Genomic DNA, 17,138 nt, shown 5'->3' on the forward strand with positions numbered 1-17,138 from the left:
GATGTGACAGACCCCTGCCGTGATGCCATCAAAGCCGGCAGGAAACGTTCTGCTGCCCTTGCTGCTGGAGGGAAAGGAAAAGGACTCACGGGGCACCAGCCAGGGTCAGGTCACCGAGATGCAGAATCCCCCACCAGACTGGTGTCAGCAGTGGGGTCGGTGCCCACTGGCAGAAGTCACTGGGCTGCAGGCGGTGGGAAACACGAGGCGACACCAGCCCAAGAAGACAGAGATCCTCGTTGCCAAATCTCCCCGGCGTGTGGTTGTGACTGTTCCCTCCACTCCTGCTTGGATTTGGCCTGCCCCAGCTCCTTCTGAGTCCTGAACGGTGCTGGGATCAGCGCCATTAGGGCAAAGGCAGAGCACCAGGTGGGCAGGACAAGTGGCCAGAAAGAGCCAAAGGGCCAGCATGCAGCCAGGATGAGCCGCACAGTGCTGCCTCCTGTGGCCAGCATCTCTGGCAGATTGGCCAAAAGCGTGCTGATTCATGGAAACGGTACAGACCAAACCTGCAAGCTGGAGCGTGTAAGACATCAGGTTCCCCACAAAGCTTTTGTAGCTTTGGTGCTTCCCGGGGTGACACAGGGGACGCCCGCACCATGACGGGGGAGGACGGATGAGCACTATCCCCATTGGCTGGGTAAAGGATTTGTTTCTTTTGTGCTCACGGGTGCACAAATTAGTCATAGAACCATTGAATGGTTTGGGTTGGAAGGGACCTGGAGGATCATCGAGTGCCACCCCCCTGCCCTGGGCTGCAGCAAACCGGCCCTGGGGCGGCTGCCCCCGTCAGTGGGCACACCAGCAAAGCGGGGAGGGGGCAGCTGCGTGGCAGGGTGGGTTTGCTCCAAGTTGTTCTTGTGCACCCATTGCTCAGGTGTTTGTCTCTTCTCAACACTGTTTTGGAACAGGATGAGAGCAAGCGAATCCTTCAATGAAGTCACTGGGGTGATGAGTACGTTGCTAAAATGTTGTTGTAGCTGAAGGTATAGCTAATAATGACAACAAGAAAGCTAAAGAACTTTATGATTTCTTTTTTTTAAATAAACCACATCCATTCAAGATTCCTATAACTCATCTGCATTTTTTTGTAACCAATAGTTCTATGTTGCAGTTTCATTTTGTCAGAAACGAAGGTGTAAATGACCAAAGCTTGCCGATAAATGTTTGAATCTTCATCTTGCTAGGACAAGTAGTCAAGAAAATGATACAAGAGAGGAGGAGAAGACAAGTGGGGCTGCAGCCCCTGAACCCCGTGGACCGTTTGCCAATTGGCAAATTTCCGCTCTTCGGGTGCTCCAATGGTGTAACTTTGAGAGTGTCCTTGTCACCTTGGATGTCTTCTCAGGATGCAGGCCTGGCCTTGGAGACCTGCAGATGAAACAGCGGTGGCAAAAATAAAAACCCTGCAGAGATCTAATTCCTGGGTTTACTGTCCCCTGACGGGAGAGGGCAAGGAGGGGATCAGTTTTACTCGAGAAGGAAGGCAGGAAACGTGGGCAGCCCTAGAGGGAGACCCAAAGTGTCCTTGTGCCCATCACCCCCAAACGCGTGGGGCTGTAGAGAGGGAAAACTCTCCAATGTAAAAGGAAAATGGCAACAACTTGTGCAGAAAGTGGCCTGAGAGGTCAGGAAGCGTTCCCTCTGCCAGGGCTGGAGGTGAGCAGCGGTGTGAACAGACAAGAAGGGCTGTCACCTCCTGGGACTTTCCTGGGCAGCCCCAGGTGAGTGTCAGACACAGCACCGGAGCTGCCGCACGGAGGATGATGAGGGGTCGGTGGCTCAAAGGCCTGGAAAGTGCTGCCTGGAGACTGGGCTGGCCCTTGTCCATGAGGACGGGCCGGGTTTTGCCTTGGCATTTCCAGACCTCCAGAGCTCTTGGGCAAGGAGGGGCACCACTTGCCCCAGTGTCCCATAGACACTCTGCAACGCTCTGGGCAAAGGCCACTTGTTCAATGATGGCAGGGTTGGGAAGAACCGCTTAAGACAGGGTGAAAGTCTAATGTGTTGGGTTGATTAACTTTGGGGGGGCGGTGTATGTATTGAGTTCCCCCCCTGCTTTAAGTGGGCTCGTCCCCAAGCCCACTGTGCAGCCAGCACGGGTCAGCGGTTGCCATGGCCCGTGTTCCATCTGCAACTGCCGGTGCAGATGTGCCAGCGCACAACGGACCCACTCCCCTGCGCCCAACCCAGACCTTCTGCCCTGCTCCTTACAGCCCGGACCCACCACCCAGCCCTTTCTGTCTGCTCCCAACACCCTAATCCCATCTCTGTTCTGGCATCATGAAAGCCCAGGTAAAGAAGAAGATTGCGCTGCCAGTGCTACAGCCCGGCTCCACGCAGATGGGCACCTCCAACTGCTTGGGGGACCGGGAGCTTGGCTCGCCCGCTCCCCCCACTCCTGCAAGGCCAGGGGCTGGGAGAAGCCCTTCTGGGCTGCTCATGCCCTGCTCAGATCGAGCATCCCTGCGCGAGGGGACACATCCCTGTGGGATCCCAGGGCGCCCTGGGCTCATGCCACAGGGATGCTCGCTGGGAGCAGCCGGGTGCTGCCCGGAGCCTGAGCCGGTGCCTTCTCTGCCCCTTTCCAGGCTGCAGCCATGGGAAGTAATCCCTGCCCAGCGATCAGCGCCGAGCCCAAGGGGTGCCTGCATAAAGTAAGGAGCTTCTGGGCAGACGCGGGGCTGGGGTCTGCCTGTGGGGGTCCGGGGTCTGTGCTCGGGGCCCCATGGGGCAGGGGGCAGGGCCACTCACCCCTGCTCTCTCTGCTCCGGCAGGTCAACAAGACCTTGCGGCACTCCAAGGCGCTGAAGCTGCAAAAGAACCGGAGCCTCCAGCTGCAGGCACTGGCCCAAGACACCTGGTGGGTGCTGGTGGCCAAGGAGCCACCCAGGTCCCTCCAGCTCCTGCGGAGGACGTGCCCAGGGGCCCCATCATCCCATGGCTCTCCCTGGGCGGTGAGAGGGATCAGGGGTGCCGAGACCCCTGTCCCACAGGTCCGCTTGGCTGGCCAGGGCAGGACCAATGCACTTTTCTGCTTGCCTTTTGGCTTAGGCTGTGCCAAATTGCGCTGGAGGCTGGGGAGGAGGCGGCCAATGTTATCGATACAAGAACAGTGGAAGAGATGGACATCGACTTGAAGGAGGAGGTGGAGGAGATGGAGGTGGATGAGGAAGGGGAGGAGGCAATGGATGTAGACCCACCACCAGCAGCTCAGGCACGTGTTCCCCATCGACTGCCTGCAGTGAGGGAGGGTCTCCTGCCACCGGGCTGGGGCTGGAGTGGCTGGGTCCCCGCTGCAGGGACACGGTCCACAGTCCCCTCGTATGGCGGCACAACCACCCACACCGCGCTGCCCTGAGCCCCCGAATGCTTTGGGAAGGGAGGAGTTTCTCAGGGCTGGGACACCCAAGTGTCAGCCGGAGCCCATCTGGGCACAGCGCTGGCGGCAGAGTCCCGCTCTCCCCGGCGCGTCCCAGGGCTGTGGCCATCGAATGCCCGTCCGGGCCAAGCCCGACCCGAAGCAGCTGCTGCCGCTGAGCCGGCTCGGGAAGCCCCAGCTCTGCTCGGCGAGGCGCTGCTCGTCAGCCAAACGGCCGTGCCGCTTGCTTTGCTTCCAGGGCCAGCAGAGGAGCGGGGACCAGCGGCGAGGGAGCAGAGCCAGGAAGAGGAAGAGTTGTAAATAGTTGTATGTTGTTGGATTTTTGTTCCTGAAGAGTTGTGTGTTTTGTTGTTCCTGAAGAGTTGTATGTTTGTTGTTCCTGAAGAGTTATATGTTTGTTGTTCATAAAGAGTTCTGTTGTTTCACAAATGTTTTGTTGTTCATAAAGAGTTGTGTGTTTTGTTGTTCATAAAGAGTTGTAAGTTTTTCAGACCCAAGCTCTCTCTGTGTTTCCTTGGGCACCCGCAGCGTTTGCAGAGCTGTGGTTTCCACTTGCTGGGGGTTTGCGGGGCTGGAGGGGGCTGGGGGTGCTGGCAGGGCCGCCCTGGGGGCCAGGGGTTCCCTGTGCACTGAGGGAGTCCCGCTGGTTCAGGTGACGGCACTGGGCACCAGCGGGGTTCATGGGCTGGTGGAGGGTGGTGTCCCCAACAGCAAAGGTGTCCCCAGCAAAGCATGAGCTCTGATGTGACAGACCCCTGCCGTGATGCCATCAAAGCCGGCAGGAAACGTTCTGCTGCCCTTGCTGCTGGAGGGAAAGGAAAAGGACTCACGGGGCACCAGCCAGGGTCAGGTCACCGAGATGCAGAATCCCCCACCAGACTGGTGTCAGCAGTGGGGTCGGTGCCCACTGGCAGAAGTCACTGGGCTGCAGGCGGTGGGAAACACGAGGCGACACCAGCCCAAGAAGACAGAGATCCTCGTTGCCAAATCTCCCCGGCGTGTGGTTGTGACTGTTCCCTCCACTCCTGCTTGGATTTGGCCTGCCCCAGCTCCTTCTGAGTCCTGAACCGTGCTGGGATCAGCGCCATTAGGGCAAAGGCAGAGCACCAGGTGGGCAGGACAAGTGGCCAGAAAGAGCCAAAGGGCCAGCATGCAGCCAGGATGAGCCGCACGGTGCTGCCTCCTGTGGCCAGCATCTCTGGCAGATTGGCCAAAAGCGTGCTGATTCATGGAAACGGTACAGACCAAACCTGCAAGCTGGAGCGTGTAAGACATCAGGTTCCCCACAAAGCTTTTGTAGCTTTGGTGCTTCCCGGGGTGACACAGGGGACGCCCGCACCATGACGGGGGAGGACGGATGAGCACTATCCCCATTGGCTGGGTAAAGGATTTGTTTCTTTTGTGCTCACGGGTGCACAAATTAGTCATAGAACCATTGAATGGTTTGGGTTGGAAGGGACCTGGAGGATCATGGAGTTGCACCCCCCTGCCCTGGGCTGCAGCAAACCGGCCCTGGGGCGGCTGCCCCCGTCAGTGGGCACACCAGCAAAGCGGGGAGGGGGCAGCTGCGTGGCAGGGTGGGTTTGCTCCAAGTTGTTCTGGTGCACCCATTGCTCAGGTGTTTGTCTCTTCTCAACACTGTTTTGGAACAGGATGAGAGCAAGCGAATCCTTCAATGAAGTCACTGGGGTGATGAGTACGTTGCTAAAATGTTGTTGTAGCTGAAGGTATAGCTAATAATGACAACAAGAAAGCTAAAGAACTTTATGATTTCTTTTTTTTAAATAAACCACATCCATTCAAGATTCCTATAACTCGTCTGCATTTTTTTGTAACCAATAGTTCTATGTTGCAGTTTCATTTTGTCAGAAACGAAGGTGTAAATGACCAAAGCTTGCCGATAAATGTTTGAATCTTCATCTTGCTAGGACAAGTAGTCAAGAAAATGATACAAGAGAGGAGGAGAAGACAAGTGGGGCTGCAGCCCCTGAACCCCGTGGACCGTTTGCCAATTGGCAAATTTCCGCTCTTCGGGTGCTCCAATGGTGTAACTTTGAGAGTGTCCTTGTCACCTTGGATGTCTTCTCAGGATGCAGGCCTGGCCTTGGAGACCTGCAGATGAAACAGCGGTGGCAAAAATAAAAACCCTGCAGAGATCTAATTCCTGGGTTTACTGTCCCCTGACGGGAGAGGGCAAGGAGGGGATCAGTTTTACTCGAGAAGGAAGGCAGGAAACGTGGGCAGCCCTAGAGGGAGACCCAAAGTGTCCTTGTGCCCATCACCCCCAAACGCGTGGGGCTGTAGAGAGGGAAAACTCTCCAATGTAAAAGGAAAATGGCAACAACTTGTGCAGAAAGTGGCCTGAGAGGTCAGGAAGCGTTCCCTCTGCCAGGGCTGGAGGTGAGCAGCGGTGTGAACAGACAAGAAGGGCTGTCACCTCCTGGGACTTTCCTGGGCAGCCCCAGGTGAGTGTCAGACACAGCACCGGAGCTGCCGCACGGAGGATGATGAGGGGTCGGTGGCTCAAAGGCCTGGAAAGTGCTGCCTGGAGACTGGGCTGGCCCTTGTCCATGAGGACGGGCCGGGTTTTGCCTTGGCATTTCCAGACCTCCAGAGCTCTTGGGCAAGGAGGGGCACCACTTGCCCCAGTGTCCCATAGACACTCTGCAACGCTCTGGGCAAAGGCCACTTGTTCAATGATGGCAGGGTTGGGAAGAACCGCTTAAGACAGGGTGAAAGTCTAATGTGTTGGGTTGATTAACTTTGGGGGGGCGGTGTATGTATTGAGTTCCCCCCCTGCTTTAAGTGGGCTCGTCCCCAAGCCCACTGTGCAGCCAGCACGGGTCAGCGGTTGCCATGGCCCGTGTTCCATCTGCAACTGCCGGTGCAGATGTGCCAGTGCACAACAGACCCACTCCCCTGCGCCCAACCCAGACCTTCTGCCCTGCTCCTTACAGCCCGGACCCACCACCCAGCCCTTTCTGTCTGCTCCCAACACCCTAATCCCATCTCTGTTCTGGCATCATGAAAGCCCAGGTAAAGAAGAAGATTGCGCTGCCAGTGCTACAGCCCGGCTCCACGCAGATGGGCACCTCCAACTGCTTGGGGGACCGGGAGCTTGGCTCGCCCGCTCCCCCCACTCCTGCAAGGCCAGGGGCTGGGAGAAGCCCTTCTGGGCTGCTCATGCCCTGCTCAGATCGAGCATCCCTGCGCGAGGGGACACATCCCTGTGGGATCCCAGGGCGCCCTGGGCTCATGCCACAGGGATGCTCGCTGGGAGCAGCCGGGTGCTGCCCGGAGCCTGAGCCGGTGCCTTCTCTGCCCCTTTCCAGGCTGCAGCCATGGGAAGTAATCCCTGCCCAGCGATCAGCGCCGAGCCCAAGGGGTGCCTGCATAAAGTAAGGAGCTTCTGGGCAGACGCGGGGCTGGGGTCTGCCTGTGGGGGTCCGGGGTCTGTGCTCGGGGCCCCATGGGGCAGGGGGCAGGGCCACTCACCCCTGCTCTCTCTGCTCCGGCAGGTCAACAAGACCTTGCGGCACTCCAAGGCGCTGAAGCTGCAAAAGAACCGGAGCCTCCAGCTGCAGGCACTGGCCCAAGACACCTGGTGGGTGCTGGTGGCCAAGGAGCCACCCAGGTCCCTCCAGCTCCTGCGGAGGACGTGCCCAGGGGCCCCATCATCCCATGGCTCTCCCTGGGCGGTGAGAGGGATCAGGGGTGCCGAGACCCCTGTCCCACAGGTCCGCTTGGCTGGCCAGGGCAGGACCAATGCACTTTTCTGCTTGCCTTTTGGCTTAGGCTGTGCCAAATTGCGCTGGAGGCTGGGGAGGAGGCGGCCAATGTTATCGATACAAGAACAGTGGAAGATATGGACATCGACTTGAAGGAGGAGGTGGAGGAGATGGAGGTGGATGAGGAGGGGGAGGAGGCAATGGATGTAGACCCACCACCAGCAGCTCAGGCACGTGTTCCCCATCGACTGCCTGCAGTGAGGGAGGGTCTCCTGCCACCGGGCTGGGGCTGGAGTGGCTGGGTCCCCGCTGCAGGGACACGGTCCACAGTCCCCTCGTATGGCGGCACAACCACCCACACCGCGCTGCCCTGAGCCCCCGAATGCTTTGGGAAGGGAGGAGTTTCTCGGGGCTGGGACACCCAAGTGTCAGCCGGAGCCCATCTGGGCTCAGCGCTGGCGGCAGAGTCCCGCTCTCCCCGGCGCGTCCCAGGGCTGTGGCCATCGAATGCCCGTCCGGGCCAAGCCCGACCCGAAGCAGCTGCTGCCGCTGAGCCGGCTCGGGAAGCCCCAGCTCTGCTCGGCGAGGCGCTGCTCGTCAGCCAAACGGCCGTGCTGCTTGCTTTGCTTCCAGGGCCAGCAGAGGAGCGGGGACCAGCGGCGAGGGAGCGGAGCCAGGAAGAGGAAGAGTTGTAAATAGTTGTATGTTGTTGGATTTTTGTTCCTGAAGAGTTGTGTGTTTTGTTGTTCCTGAAGAGTTGTATGTTTGTTGTTCATAAAGAGTTGTATATTTGTTGTTCATAAAGAGTTGTATGTTCGTTGTTCATAAAGAGTTCTGTTGTTTCACAAATGTTTTGTTGTTCATAAAGAGTTGTGTGTTTTGTTGTTCATAAAGAGTTGTAAGTTTTTCAGACCCAAGCTCTCTCTGTGTTTCCTTGGGCACCCGCAGCGTTTGCGGAGCTGTGGTTTCCACTTGCTGGGGGTTTGCGGGGCTGGAGGGGGCTGGGGGTGCTGGCAGGGCCGCCCTGGGGGCCAGGGGTTCCCTGTGCACTGAGGGAGTCCCGCTGGTTCAGGTGACGGCACTGGGCACCAGCGGGGTTCATGGGCTGGTGGAGGGTGATGTCCCCAACAGCAAAGGTGTCCCCAGCAAAGCACGAGCTCTGATGTGACCAACCCCTGCCGTGATGCCATCAAAGCCGGCAGGAAACGTTCTGCTGCCCTTGCTGCTGGAGGGAAAGGAAAAGGACTCACGGGGCACCAGCCAGGGTCAGGTCACCGAGATGCAGAATCCCCCACCAGACTGGTGTCAGCAGTGGGGTCGGTGCCCACTGGCAGAAGTCACTGGGCTGCAGGCGGTGGGAAACACGAGGCGACACCAGCCCAAGAAGACAGAGATCCTCGTTGCCAAATCTCCCTGGCGTGTGGTTGTGACTGTTCCCTCCACTCCTGCTTGGATTTGGCCTGCCCCAGCTCCTTCTGAGTCCTGAACCGTGCTGGGATCAGCGCCATTAGGGCAAAGGCAGAGCACCAGGTGGGCAGGACAAGTGGCCAGAAAGAGCCAAAGGGCCAGCATGCAGCCAGGATGAGCCGCACGGTGCTGCCTCCTGTGGCCAGCATCTCTGGCAGATTGGCCAAAAGCGTGCTGATTCATGGAAACGGTACAGACCAAACCTGCAAGCTGGAGCGTGTAAGACATCAGGTTCCCCACAAAGCTTTTGTAGCTTTGGTGCTTCCCGGGGTGACACAGGGGACGCCCGCACCATGACGGGGGAGGACGGATGAGCACTATCCCCATTGGCTGGGTAAAGGATTTGTTTCTTTTGTGCTCACGGGTGCACAAATTAGTCATAGAACCATTGAATGGTTTGGGTTGGAAGGGACCTGGAGGATCATGGAGTTGCACCCCCCTGCCCTGGGCTGCAGCAAACCGGCCCTGGGGCGGCTGCCCCCGTCAGTGGGCACACCAGCAAAGCGGGGAGGGGGCAGCTGCGTGGCAGGGTGGGTTTGCTCCAAGTTGTTCTTGTGCACCCATTGCTCAGGTGTTTGTCTCTTCTCAACACTGTTTTGGAACAGGATGAGAGCAAGCGAATCCTTCAATGAAGTCACTGGGGTGATGAGTACGTTGCTAAAATGTTGTTGTAGCTGAAGGTATAGCTAATAATGACAACAAGAAAGCTAAAGAACTTTATGATTTCTTTTTTTTAAATAAACCACATCCATTCAAGATTCCTATAACTCATCTGCATTTTTTTGTAACCAATAGTTCTATGTTGCAGTTTCATTTTGTCAGAAACGAAGGTGTAAATGACCAAAGCTTGCCGATAAATGTTTGAATCTTCATCTTGCTAGGACAAGTAGTCAAGAAAATGATACAAGAGAGGAGGAGAAGACAAGTGGGGCTGCAGCCCCTGAACCCCGTGGACCGTTTGCCAATTGGCAAATTTCCGCTCTTCGGGTGCTCCAATGGTGTAACTTTGAGAGTGTCCTTGTCACCTTGGATGTCTTCTCAGGATGCAGGCCTGGCCTTGGAGACCTGCAGATGAAACAGCGGTGGCAAAAATAAAAACCCTGCAGAGATCTAATTCCTGGGTTTACTGTCCCCTGACGGGAGAGGGCAAGGAGGGGATCAGTTTTACTCGAGAAGGAAGGCAGGAAACGTGGGCAGCCCTAGAGGGAGACCCAAAGTGTCCTTGTGCCCATCACCCCCAAACGCGTGGGGCTGTAGAGAGGGAAAACTCTCCAATGTAAAAGGAAAATGGCAACAACTTGTGCAGAAAGTGGCCTGAGAGGTCAGGAAGCGTTCCCTCTGCCAGGGCTGGAGGTGAGCAGCGGTGTGAACAGACAAGAAGGGCTGTCACCTCCTGGGACTTTCCTGGGCAGCCCCAGGTGAGTGTCAGACACAGCACCGGAGCTGCCGCACGGAGGATGATGAGGGGTCGGTGGCTCAAAGGCCTGGAAAGTGCTGCCTGGAGACTGGGCTGGCCCTTGTCCATGAGGACGGGCCGGGTTTTGCCTTGGCATTTCCAGACCTCCAGAGCTCTTGGGCAAGGAGGGGCACCACTTGCCCCAGTGTCCCATAGACACTCTGCAACGCTCTGGGCAAAGGCCACTTGTTCAATGATGGCAGGGTTGGGAAGAACCGCTTAAGACAGGGTGAAAGTCTAATGTGTTGGGTTGATTAACTTTGGGGGGGCGGTGTATGTATTGAGTTCCCCCCCTGCTTTAAGTGGGCTCGTCCCCAAGCCCACTGTGCAGCCAGCACGGGTCAGCGGTTGCCATGGCCCGTGTTCCATCTGCAACTGCCGGTGCAGATGTGCCAGCGCACAACGGACCCACTCCCCTGCGCCCAACCCAGACCTTCTGCCCTGCTCCTTACAGCCCGGACCCACCACCCAGCCCTTTCTGTCTGCTCCCAACACCCTAATCCCATCTCTGTTCTGGCATCATGAAAGCCCAGGTAAAGAAGAAGATTGCGCTGCCAGTGCTACAGCCCGGCTCCACGCAGATGGGCACCTCCAACTGCTTGGGGGACCGGGAGCTTGGCTCGCCCGCTCCCCCCACTCCTGCAAGGCCAGGGGCTGGGAGAAGCCCTTCTGGGCTGCTCATGCCCTGCTCAGATCGAGCATCCCTGTGCGAGGGGACACATCCCTGTGGGATCCCAGGGCGCCCTGGGCTCATGCCACAGGGATGCTCGCTGGGAGCAGCCGGGTGCTGCCCGGAGCCTGAGCCGGTGCCTTCTCTGCCCCTTTCCAGGCTGCAGCCATGGGAAGTAATCCCTGCCCAGCGATCAGCGCCGAGCCCAAGGGGTGCCTGCATAAAGTAAGGAGCTTCTGGGCAGACGCGGGGCTGGGGTCTGCCTGTGGGGGTCCGGGGTCTGTGCTCGGGGCCCCATGGGGCAGGGGGCAGGGCCACTCACCCCTGCTCTCTCTGCTCCGGCAGGTCAACAAGACCTTGCGGCACTCCAAGGCGCTGAAGCTGCAAAAGAACCGGAGCCTCCAGCTGCAGGCACTGGCCCAAGACACCTGGTGGGTGCTGGTGGCCAAGGAGCCACCCAGGTCCCTCCAGCTCCTGCGGAGGACGTGCCCAGGGGCCCCATCATCCCATGGCTCTCCCTGGGCGGTGAGAGGGATCAGGGGTGCCAAGACCCCTGTCCCACAGGTCCGCTTGGCTGGCCAGGGCAGGACCAATGCACTTTTCTGCTTGCCTTTTGGCTTAGGCTGTGCCAAATTGCGCTGGAGGCTGGGGAGGAGGCGGCCAATGTTATCGATACAAGAACAGTGGAAGAGATGGACATCGACTTGAAGGAGGAGGTGGAGGAGATGGAGGTGGATGAGGAGGGGGAGGAGGCAATGGAGGTAGACCCACCACCAGCAGCTCAGGCACGTGTTCCCCATCGACTGCCTGCAGTGAGGGAGGGTCTCCTGCCACCGGGCTGGGGCTGGAGTGGCTGGGTCCCCGCTGCAGGGACACGGTCCACAGTCCCCTCGTATGGCGGCACAACCACCCACACCGCGCTGCCCTGAGCCCCCGAATGCTTTGGGAAGGGAGGAGTTTCTCGGGGCTGGGACACCCAAGTGTCAGCCGGAGCCCATCTGGGCTCAGCGCTGGTGGCAGAGTCCCGCTCTCCCCAGCACGTCCCAGGGCTGTGGCCATCGAATGCCCGTCCGGGCCAAGCCCGACCCGAAGCAGCTGCTGCCGCTGAGCCGGCTCGGGAAGCCCCAGCTCTGCTCGGCGAGGCGCTGCTCGTCAGCCAAACGGCCGTGCCGCTTGCTTTGCTTCCAGGGCCAGCAGAGGAGCGGGGACCAGCGGCGAGGGAGCGGAGCCAGGAAGAGGAAGAGTTGTAAATAGTTGTATGTTGTTGGATTTTTGTTCATGTAGAGTTGTATGGGTTTTGTTTATAAATAGTTATGTTTGTTGTTCTTAGTTATATGTTTGTTGTTCATAAAGAGTTCTGTTGTTTCACAAATGTTTTGTTGTTCATAAAGAGTTGTGTGTTTTGTTGTTCATAAAGAGTTGTAAGTTTTTCAGACCCAAGCTCTCTCTGTGTTTCCTTGGGCACCCACAGCGTTTGCAGAGCTGTGGTTTCCACTTGCTGGGGGTTTGCGGGGCTGGAGGGGGCTGGGGGTGCTGGCACGGCCGCCCTGGGGGCCAGGGGTTCCCTGTGCACTGAGGGAGTCCCGCTGGTTCAGGTGACGGCACTGGGCACCAGCGGGGTTCATGGGCTGGTGGAGGGTGGTGTCCCCAACAGCAAACATCACCCCCAATCCCGTGGGGCTGTAGAGAGGGAAAACTCCCCAACTAGAACTTAACCTGGCCTTGGATTTAAAAAGCAATAAGAAGAATTTCTATATATATATGATTAACAAGAGGAGGACTCTGGAGAATCTCCATCCACTATTGCATGTGGGAGGTAACATCAGTGACAAAGGGTGACGAGAAGTCTGAAGTACTTAATGCCTTCTTTGCCTCAGTCTTTAATAGTAGAGTAGGTTGTTCCCTGAGTCCCCAGACCCCTGAGCTAGCAGATAGGGGTGGGGAGCAGAATGGAGCCCCCGTAATCCAAAGGGAGGTGGTGATGGACCTGCTCCAACACCAGGACGTAATCATGTCTATGGGGCCGGATGGGATCCACCCGAGGGTACTGCGGGAGCTGTGGGAGGTGCTCACTGAGCCACTTTCCATCATTTACCAGCAGCCCTGGCAAACTGGGGAGGTCCCAGCTGACTGGCATCTAGCAAACATGATGCCCATCCACAAGAAGGGTTGGAAGGACGATCCAGGGAACTACAGGCCTGTCAGTCTGACCTCCGTGCCTGGGAAGGTCACGGAATAGATCATCCTGAGTGACATTACGCAGCACACAAAGGACACCAAGGTGATCAGGCCCAGCCAGCTCGGGTTCATGAGGGGCAGGTCCTGCTTGACAAACCTGATCTCTTTCTGTGACCAAGTGACCCACTTGGTGGATGAGGGAAAGGCTGTGGATGTTGTCTACCTGGACTTTAGCAAGGCCTCCGATACAGTCTCCCACAGTATCCTCCTGGAGAAACTGGCTGCCCATGGCTTGGATGGGAGGACTCTCCACCTGGTTAAAAACTGGCTGGAGGCCCAGCCCAGAGAGTGGTGGTGAATGGAGTGAAATCCAGTTGGCGGCCAGTCATGAGTGGTGTCCCACAGGGCTCAGTACTGGGGCCGATTCTCTTTAATATCTTTATCAACAATCTGGACAAGGGGATTGAGGGCACCCTCAGTCAGTTTGCAGATGACACCAAGTTGGGTGGGAGTGTCGACCTGCTGGAGGGTAGAAAGGCTTTGATAAGGAATCTGGACAGGCCAAGTGCCGGGTCCTGCCCTTGGGTCACACCAACCCCATGCAGCGCTACAGGCCTGGGGCAGAGTGGCTGGAGCTGCCCGGCAGAAAAGGACCTGGGGGTGTTGGTCGACTGTCGGCTGAACATGAGCCAGCAGTGTGCCAGGTGGCCAAGAAGGCCAACGGCATCCTGGCTTGTATCAGGAACAGCGTGGTGAGGAGGCCTTGGGAGGTGACGGTCCCCCTGTGCTGGGCACTGGTGAGGCCCCACCTCGAGTGCTGTGTCCAGTTTGGGCCCCTTACCACAAAAAAGACATTGAGGTGCTGCCCTTCCAGAGAAGGGCAAAAAAGTTGGTGAGGGTAATAATAAAAGACTTATTCTGGAGAATAAGTCTTATGAGGAGAGGCTGAGGGAGCTGGGGGTGTTCAGCCTGGAGAAAAGGAGGCTGAGGGGAGACCTTATCTCTTTCTACAGCTCCCTGAAAGGAGGGTGTAGCCAGGGGGGGTCAGTCTCTTCTCCCAAGTCACAGGCGATGGGACAAGAGGAAATGGCCTCAAGTTGTGCCAGGGGAGATTCAGATTGGATAATAGGAAAAATGTTTACATGGAAAGGGTTATTAAGCCTTGGAATGGGCTGCCCAGGGAGGTGGTTGAGGGACCATCCCTGGAGGTATTCAAAAGATGGGTTGACATAGGGCTTAGAGACATGGTTTAGTGATGTCTTTTTTTGTTTTTGTCAGAGTTAGCTAGATGGTTGGACTAGATGATCTTAAAGGTCCCTTCCAATCGAGACAATTCTATGATTCTATGATTCTAAGAGGAGTCACAGGGTGAGGGATGGACACGGAGTACCTGGGCAGGCCCCCCAGCTCCACAGGGCGGGAGGGCAGGAGGGTATCTGGGGATGATGGGGTACTCTGGGCATGCTGGGGTCCACCTCTCTCTCCATCCCTGCTGGAGCAAAGCCCCAGCGAAGGACACAGTGCAGAGATGCTGTGCTGTTGCCGTCCTAAAAAAAGAGTCAAATTCTGCACCTGTTTCTTTGGTACCCACCTCCCCCACCCCTTCTTCCTTCCCTCCCTCCCGCTTTTCAGCACTTTTGCTGTTGCAGCAGGATTGCTCCTGGAGTCCTGGCTGGCTCCCAGCTCAGGTAATTACATGCTGTCTTCTGGTATTTGAACAGGATATTTGTTCTCCTTGGTTTCCTGTCCCACACGCCTGTGCAGTGCTGCGGGCAGCCTGTCACCGTGAGCGAGCCTATTTCCCTGGCAAGGGCCACCATCCCAGTGTGTCCAGCTCCAACACTACATGGGCATTTTGTAAACATGGGATTATGTCAATGCCTTCCCCAGGGAGCCCGAGTGGCCTGTAGGACCGCCTCGGCCGGACACAGTGCCTTGTACAGGCAGAGAGCTGCGACACTCTTCCTATCCCCACCCCAGGAGGACACCTTTCAGCCTGGATTATTAGCTGGGAAAGCCCCCAGCCTCCCAGATCCCTCTTTAGAAGGCTGTTTGAGGCCCACACTGTGTCAACACCGTGATGAAACACTGTGTTTGCTATAAGCTTTCCCTTCTGTTTAGGTTAACTCTTTACAGACGTGATCTCCAGCACTTACAGCACATACCCGGAAGGAGGGTAGGAGAAATGGAGTTAATGTATGTCTGCCCTGTTTTAAAAGCCACCAGGAGATGATAAACGGAGCTGCAGCATCGAACCCTTTGCCTGCTCTCCAGGAGCTCTGCGGAGCCGGGGTTGGGGACCCTCCGCTTGCCTCTGGGGTTTGTTCCCACCATGCTGCTGGGCGCAGGTGGATCACCCTGCTGCAGCTCGCTCCACAGCAGCAAGAACAAGCTCCAGGGAGGAAAAAGTCCTACTTTCTAGCAGATTGGATCTATTCTTGTGCTTTATTGGACTCCCTGAAAAGGAACCTCGCAGAAAAGTTGGCAACAATTTGCTTTCTTCTTCTGAGTTTCTAGAGCAGGGATGTCTCATTAGCTAAAGGCTTGCGACACTGCAGGGAGAAAGAAGTAAGTTCTTAGAGAAAAAGTGGAGCACGGCCCTGTTTCCTGAGGGTGGGGGGGAAAAGCCCTGGATGGTGGAACTCAACCCTCCGCTGCAAGAAGCCACCTTTGCCTGTGCCGCCTGAGCGCTGCAGAGCCTCCAGAGCTCACTCTGCCCTCGGGTGGGAAGGAATCGATTTTGCCATCCAGGCTGGACTGGGCATTCCAGCTTCATAAGAAGGGCTCAGTGGGGCGCAGCACCTTCTGCTTTGCAGTGTGCGCACAAGGCAATGCAATGTGTTGTCAGCCTCAGGCAGCTGCACTTCAGTCCCAGCCTGCAGAGGGTCAGGCAAGGGGGGGTCCTACAGCTGCCAGTTCCTTCTGTCTGGCTCCTGCTGACTGCAGCACAGTCCTGGGCTTTGCTGGAGTTGTCACCGTGCTGCTGGGCTGCAGCTGATGACTGTAAAACAGTGGAGAATACAGGCAGAGTTATTATAAAGCCCTGTTTTTCTTCCTGGGAAGGAACTCACTAGTAAGCATTTCAAAAGATTGGCATTCTCTTTCTTTTTTCTGCGAAGTCTCTGAATTTGAGCTGGGTGGTAGGCAGGTGCCAAGCAGCCTGGGAACCGAGAAAGATGCCTGGCGCAGGTTTGCTCCGTGTGCGGCAGCGAGAGCCCGGAGCAGCTCCTCTGCGCTGCCGGTCTCAGCCTCCCAGGCGATGCGAGTGCTCCAAGAGGATACTGAGGCTGGGCCTGCTATTTTCTCACTCGGTTCCCGAGAGGCTTCCTCATCCCAGTGCTTGCAGACCCTGCTGGCTCACGGCTTCCCTGGGCTCGGGACTGCTTGGAGATATTATTATCCCAAGGGCTGAGCCCCGGGGCAGGCAGAGCAGATGGCTGTCTCCAACAGCAAGAAAATTGGGAGAGAGAAGGGAGAGAGTGGGGGAGAGAAAAATCTGACACCCTTAGTGTTCATCAATAACTGTTTGCTCTTAAAATGGCAAATTCCTCTAGCTGCGGGGGAGTGGTACTTGGGTAGTAAAGGCAGCAATAGACCAAATGTGGGAGACTGGCCCTATAGGAAACAAAACACAATTCCAAGTTTTCTTATGCACCCGTGGGAGGGACTCGTGTGTATTTCCTGGTGATGTGGATGGAAGGCAGACTCGGTCCTGCCAGCATCTCATGGGGCTGCAGGAGATAAGCAGCATCAGCAGAGAAGTCAGCAGTTTGATAGACCCCTCGTGCTCTGAAGCTGCTCGAGCTAATCGAGGGACAAGGGGTCCCACATGCACACGCTCCACCACACCACCACAGCACAGAGTTCATCATGTTACTGTGAGCCAGAGACCAGCCCTGGCCACCTCCTCTCCTTCTAAAGGTTTCTTCAAACCTTTGGCAGTGAGAAATCCAGGGAAGATGAAGCCGTTTTGCCCCGTGGAGATGGTGGTTGTGTGAACGCTGGGCGTCGGGCAGACTGAGCAGCTCTTGTCTTCAACTGTGGGAGATGCTCGGGGCTGTGCAGTTCTCCTGCCACATCTCACAGACCGCACTCGGTACCCCTGCGTGGGGTGGCGTTCGTTACCGGCCTCCTTCTCCCGGCGCTAATTTGCAGCCTCGCTTTGCAGATCAGCTCCGCGTTCAGGCTGTGCTTGGGGAGGGCTGGTGGCAGATGGTGTGCGTGCGATGGCGAGGCAGTGCCACGTCACAAGCTCTC

The sequence above is a fragment of the Numenius arquata genome, chromosome 12 (assembly GCF_964106895.1).
Source record: "Numenius arquata chromosome 12, bNumArq3.hap1.1, whole genome shotgun sequence".
NCBI lineage: Eukaryota > Metazoa > Chordata > Aves > Charadriiformes > Scolopacidae > Numenius > Numenius arquata.